Source organism: Caretta caretta, chromosome 11, assembly GCF_965140235.1.
Source record: "Caretta caretta isolate rCarCar2 chromosome 11, rCarCar1.hap1, whole genome shotgun sequence".
In the NCBI taxonomy this organism is placed as follows: domain Eukaryota; kingdom Metazoa; phylum Chordata; order Testudines; family Cheloniidae; genus Caretta; species Caretta caretta.
The window spans coordinates 7,860,238-7,867,530 of record NC_134216.1 but is presented as its reverse complement, the minus strand read 5'-3'; positions in this window follow the sequence as shown (position 1 = coordinate 7,867,530).

Below are 7,293 nucleotides of genomic sequence, written 5' to 3'. Positions count from 1 at the left end.
AAAACAGGAAGCAAAAAAGTTGACTAATTAAACTAGAGGGACAATTTTAATGAAGTAAAAATATAGTTACCCAAACTGGAATTTGGCCCTAGTCTTAAAAAAAAAAAAAAGACACAAACAACTGAACTGAACAAAACACTTAAAAGCCCCATTCTCCTGGGCGCTAAGGCCCCTTTACCCTGATCTGAACATGTTACATGATACATTGAACAACACACCAGCGGCCAACTGGAATCCTGTCTACAGTTAAGAGTCTAATATAAACAATCCTACCTTGGCAGCAGGTTCGATTAACATTGCCTAATGGGTCTTTTCTGGGTCTAATTTCTATGATTAGTTGGAATGGCAATTTGTGGGTCCTACAAGTGAAATCATTGTTTATTCCCATCTGGAAAAAGGCTAATCTTGGTACAGTACATGAGAGGCAGCATGACCTACTGGATAAAGCACTGGATTGGGAGTCCGCAACACCTGTGCTCTATTTCCAGCTGTGCCACTGACTCACTGTGTGACCTTGGGCAAATCACTTCATTTCTCTGTGCCTCTGTTTGCCCTCCCACCTTCCTAAGTATTGTCTTTTTAGATTGTAAACCCTTTGGGGCAGGGGATCTCCCTCACTACGTGTTTATACAGCACCTAGCACAATGAGGACCTGGTTTCAGTTGGAGCCTCAAGAATATTATGACTTGGAAACTTATTTCAATATTTTTAAAAAATGGTAAAGGATCTGCTTAACCTGTGGGTAGGCAAATATCCAGCCTATTTACAATTACTGGTCCCCATGCTCCCTTCCACTGGGAATTATGGAAGGGAGAAGGGTAGAAATTCCACAGCAAATGTCCTGAGACAAACAGAAGCCTGAATTTCTCAAAACGACAGATAAATTCAAGGGCTATTCAGCTCCCAAGAATAACAATGAGGGTGGCTGAGTTGCTGCCATGTCACTAACAACACTTAATAAACCCTCCCCTGTCCCTAACCACCATTTGTACTAATAGATCTGTTCAGTAAAGACCTGATATAAAGTCCACTGAAGTAAATGGGACTGTTTCTATTGACTTCCCTAGGCATTGGGTCAGGCACTAAAGGTTTTATTTCTGTACTGTGTACATTTAATTGGCCCAACTGCGTTCTTCACAGCCTGCACGGGAGGAAAAACATGCTGCTCCCTTATTAGAACATTTACTAAATTTGATCTCTCGTGTTTAATTATTTAGTAAAGTGATGTGTTTTAAAAAACAGATATAATGCTCCATCAAGAATATTTACTCAAAGCCCCCGATTCTGCCAAATTTACGAAAGCAACCCACTTTCTGGTCTTTCAGAAAACAAAGAAGCATTTATAAGCACATCAGAGAAAGAGCCGTTGATTGATCATTATTGAGATGGTTTAGTCTCTTTCTCTCTCTCCCCCCCCACTCATCCTTTTGCTCTGGCACCATCCCTAAAATTATTTGAAAAGGTAAAATTAGTTTATTAATTGTTAATGATGACTTTCGTGTTTTAAAAAAACCAACAGTGATTTGAGCAGACTTTTTATTGAAGCTTGAAAGATATTTTCCAGTCTACCTACTTAAAATATTTATGCTTTACAGACCACTGGAGAGAGAGAAATCCTCATTTTCTCTTAGAATTAAGAGAGGCCTCATAATAGGACCACAGAAAAAGGCTTTTTTCCCCCTTCCCTAAACTAAGCTAAGAATAATATAAAAATGTACAAGTAGCAAATCCAAAACCCGTAAAGCAATTTGAGGTTATGTCAGTATTGTTAAGAAACATGATTAGCTCAGTTGTTCCTTGGATGTTGTTTAGTTTGAAAAACAAGTAATTCCAGAGAGACGAGAGGCTGTCTTATTCCTCGGACAGAAAAAAAAACACACGTGGGGGGGGGGGGGGGGGGCTGATCCAAAGCCAGCTGGGAATATTGCTGTTAAATCTGGTGGACTCAAAAGAAGGGTAAGGTTTTGTGCTCCTTAGAACTGTTGTTCAGCCCCCTAAATAGTCGATTTCCCAAAGTCTGTACACATGAAGACCACTAAACAAATTCTGTGCTTTTGACAGTTTCTTGCCCCATCCCCCATCCCCACCTTCTGCTGGCATAGACCATGGTGAAGGCCCCAGTGGTGAAAAATCCACCCTGGAGCACCTGCAACAGCAGAAAGCGGCCACAACCTCCCACACTGCTTGGGAGCTCAACTGAGCCACAAAGCTCTGAATCTGGCAGTGATAACAAGGGAGGCCATGGCCCAGGCAACCTGGGAATATGCACTGTACATCAGCAGGGCTCCTATGGAGCTCAGACCTCAACTGCTCCCACATGGCAACAACTCCAAGAGAGGGCAGACAGTTGCAACACCACTGGCCTCCACTTGGGGCACCAAGGCCTACTGAGGTGTAATTCACACCACCTGCAATGTTTCTCCACACAAAGAAAACAAACAGCGACTTTCAGTCAGGAACAACAGAATAAGAAAGAACAAAAGTAAAATCTGCATGAGAAAGTCCATTCTGTGCGTGTGTGTGTGTCCCATTTGTAGTCTGCTGCATCTGAGCTGAACCCAAAACAATGCCTGTCTTTGCAGGCAGCAGCCTTTTGAAATGTAAAGGCAAAGTACACAGAAAACAAAGGAAGATAATTACATAGTTAAATACACCACCCACACTAGTCCTGGCTTTAAGAATAGTCCCCAGGTTGTTTCCTGAGGCACTTTTTAATACATATCTGTGATGTTTTGAGCTCTCTGGCCATTTATTAATTTTCTAGTAAACTGTATATTTTTCAATAAAATACAGATCTTTTTAAAATGAACAGCTCATCAATGCAGCACACAGAGGAGAGGCTGCATGATTCTGGAGACATGGCGTAGGACTGTCTCTTACTATGTGTTTGCACATTGCCTAGCAGAATGGGTCTCAGCTAGGTCCAACTGTAATAAATAGTAATGTTGCAAAGGGACAGTCTGGAATCACCATTATTGGAGATACTCAGGGCTGACCCGTGTTCCAAAACATTTTTCGGATAAAGAAATCAGCTTTGTCACAGAGGCTGGGCAAGCAGCCAAAGGACCCACTAGAATCATAGAATATTAGGGTTGGAAGAGACCTCAGGAGATCATCTAGTCCAATCCCCTACTCAAAGCAGAACTAACACCCACTAAATCATCCCAGCCAGGGCTCTGTCAAGCCGGGCCTTAAAAATCTCTGAGGAAGGAGATTCCACCACCTTCCTAGATAACCCATTCCAGTGCTTCACCACCCTCCTAGTGAAATAGTGTTTCCTAATATCCAACCTAGACCTCCCCACTGCAACTTGAGACCATTCCTCCTTGTTCTGTCATCTGCCACCACTGAGAACAGCCTAGCTCCATCTTCTTTGGAACCCCCCTTCAGCTAGTTGAAGGCTGCTATCAAATCTCCCCTCACTCTTCTCTTCTGCAGACTAAATAACCCCAGTTCCCTCAGCCTCTCCTCATAAATCATTTGCCATAGCCCCCAATCATCTTCGTTGCCCTCCACTGGAATCTCTCCAATTTGTCCACATCCCTTCTGTAGTGGGGGGACCAAAACTGGACGCAATACTCCAGGTGTGGCCTCACCAGTGCCAAATAGAGGGGAATAATCCCTTCCCTCGATCTGCTAGCAATGCTTCTAATAATACAGCCCTATATGCCGTTGGCCTTCTTGGCAACAAGGGCACACTGCTGACTCATATCCAGCTTCTCGTCCACTGTAATCCCCAGATCCCTTTCTGCAGGATGCTGCTTAGCCAGTTAGTCCCCAGCCTGTAGCAGTGCATGGGATTCTTCCTTCCTAAGTGCAGAACTCTTCACTTGTCCTTGTTGAACCTCATCAGATTTCTTTTGGCCCAATCCTCCAATTTGTCTAGGTCACTCTGGACCCTATCCCTACCCTCTGGTGTATCTACCTCTCCCCCCAGTTTAGTGTCATCAGTGAACTTGCTGAGAGTGCAATTAATCCCATCATCAGGATCACTAATAAAGATGTTTTACAAACCGGCCCCAGTACCGAACCCTGGGGCACTCCACTTGGTACCGGCTGCCAACTAGACATCGAGCCGTTGATCACTACCCATTGAGCCTGACAATCCAGCCATCTTTCTATCCACCTTATAGTCCATTCATCCAATCCATACTTTTTTAACTTGCTGGCAAGAATACTGGGGGAGCCTGTATCTAAAGCTCTGCTAAAGTCAAGATATATCACGTCCACCGCTTTCCCCATATCCACCCAGCCAGAGACACCTGTTTAGCACAAGGAAGTCTAGAGTTCACAGCGTGGCAGTAGCATCCTCTGAATAGTGGGTAAATTCAGCTTCTGACACGTGCAGTTGGTTAATATATTTGTAGTTAAGGATTCAGTTTTCTCTTGATAAGACTCCCAGTGCAATTCTCCATTTAGACATTTTGTATAATTAATGTTTCTGCTGCTGGGCTTTTTTAAAAAAATGTAACAGCTCTGTAACTGTTGACATAATGGAGCAACGAGTGAATTGTGTGGAACAAAATTGTCCTAAAACAGAAACATAAGCCCTCCTTTGAAGGAACGACCTTTTGCCAGTAAATAACAAGATTTTCTTTCAGTTGTAATTTACTGTCCATGTAGTGGTAGGCTGCAATGATAAGAAGTCTATGTCTTCACTTTTTTTAGGTATCGGCACTGAAATGATGACAGCTTTGCCCTTTGGCCCCTGCTGTGGGCATATCCGCAGTGAGCACTTGAACTGTAAGTAACAATCTCATTTAATCATGTTCATTACCAGGATACAGAGGGGCCATGATTAATTCGATGTGTGTACATTTTTCAAGAAAACAACGAAATAATAGTCACAGGTTTTTAGAAGGCGTATTTTTGGCTTATCCCTCTTCTTTCCTTAGCCTTCCTTCCCCCCCTCACTTCCTTTCAAGGAAAGACTGCTGAAAGTACTTGAGGGGAAAGGCAGGGGTGAGTCCAGATGGAGACAGGGGTCCAGTATGTAAGAAGAGATAGCTGGAACTCTAAGCTACAGAAACTCTGCATCCTGCCTACTTCAACATTTAGGGTGAGAAATTTCATTTTGTAACCCGTTTCTTTAGTGAATCAAACCTAGTTTGCATGTTTTGTTTTATTTGCTCAGTAATCTGCTGTGTTCTGTTTGCTATCCCTTATAATCACTTAAAATCTGTCTTTTGTAGTTAATAAACTTATTTCTTGTTTATAACATAACCCAGTTCCTGCCCTCCATATGTGGGGGTAAGGGGGGGCAAGAAGCTGTGCATATCTCTCTTCACATTGAGGCAGAGGGCGAATTTTTCTGGGCTTGCCCTGTGCAGATTTTTCTATACAGTGCAACACAATATACCTTTGGGTCTACACCCCAAGGGAGGTGAGCGCTTGAGTGCTGGGGCAAGTCCCGTAATCTGAGTCTTCCCAGAGCTGATCTCAGTGTCTGTATCTTTCTGCAGCTGGGTGTGGCCCTGCCTGTGTGTGTGCTAGAGGAGGCTTAAGAGCCTGGCTCAGCAAGACAAGGCCCAGGCTGGTGGAACAGGTGGGCTCAGTGGTATCCCAGTACATCAGGTGGCACTTTAAAGGGGGGCAACCCGTCACAAATGGGAAGGAAGAGAGGAGAAAAGATGAGGTCAAACTTTACTAAGGTAAAGATCTCCTGTGTGCTGGAGTCTCCTGATTTCACTCTTTCTACCGTTTGAGTACAGAAACCCTTTAGTGTTCAGAGGACAAATTGCATAGCAAACTCTCAGCCTGAAAAATTATCCCATCACTATTTTCACCTCCTATTCTTCCTCTTCAGTAGCCAACAATATCTCTGATAACAATAAAAACATAGCAGAACCACACTTTAGATGAAACAGGAAAGATGGTCTAGCGGCTAGTGCTAGCCTAGGCCTTTGGAGATCTGTCCTCAATTCCCTGCTCTGCTACGTACTTCCTCCGGGACCTACATCAAGTCATTTAGGGTATGTCTACACTGGAGGGGGAAGGTGGAACTTTCAGCTCGGGTAAACATGCCTGTGCCAGGTCTGATTGAGCTAGTGTGCTAAAAATGTAAGCGCAGCTGCTGTGGCTTGAGCTGCAGGATGGGTTGCCTTCCTGAGTATGTGTCTTGGGTCTCAAATAGGGTTGTACACATGTGGCTAGTCCCTTATGCTACCATAGCTGCATTTCTATTTTAAGTGTGCTAGCTTGATCAGAGTTGACATGGGTATGTCTACTTGAACTGGAATTTACATCTCCAGCTCCAGTGTAGACGTGCCCTTAGTCTCTCAGTGCCTTGGTTCCTGATCTGTAAAATGGGGATAGTAGCATTGCCGTACCTCACAGGGAGGATACATACATTGCAGACTGTGAAGTGCTTGGGTACTATGGTAACGGCTAGCTTTTAATCTAACTAGCGTGGCTAAAAACAGCCGTGAAGACACAGGGCAGTGGGCTGTACAAGCTTGCCTGGAACCCTGCCTATGAACTTGTGTTGCTACCCCACTCCGCAGTCTGTGCCACCCCTATTTTTAGCCACCCTTGCTAGATAAGAGCTAGTGTGGGTGTGCCTACCTGAGCTGCAATCACACCTCTGACTGCACTGCAGACAAACCTTAAGATAGATAGCCATGAAATGCACTGCTCCTCACAAGAGTCCTGTTTTCTACAAGCACCATATGGCACTGGCTGGCCTTTCAGTGGGCATGGTACCACACAATATGCTCAAGAGAAATTGCAAAATTATCCAGGCTTACTGTAACAAACATTGTTGTTTGCATGGAATGGGCCACCAAGAAAACCTGCTTCAATACAGAAAAAAAATAACCTACTGACTGCACACCCTTAGTTGTCTCCTATTACCCCACACTGGAACACATTTGGGGTATTATCAAACAGTTACAACTCATACTTGATGGGGATCAAAGAAAGAAAGAAATCTTTCCTGCACCCCCTCTTCTGGCCCTCAAACAACCCCCGCATTCTCGCCAAGCTCATCATCATAAGCAAGCTTCACATGGATCAGGACCCACCAACTCGAAGCGGCATCAGACCCTGCCATGACAACAGATGCAAAACCTGCAGCCATATCCCCACTGATACAATGATCAATACACCCCACAATGCACCTTTCAAGATCCATGGGTCCTACACGTGCCTATCTCAACATGTGGTGTGCCCCAAGTTACAATTATGGAGGTGAAGCCAGACAATCACCACACTAACAAATGAACTCACACAGAAAATGATAAAAGACAAAAACACCCTATCACCTGTGGGGGAACACTTTTCACAAAGTGATCA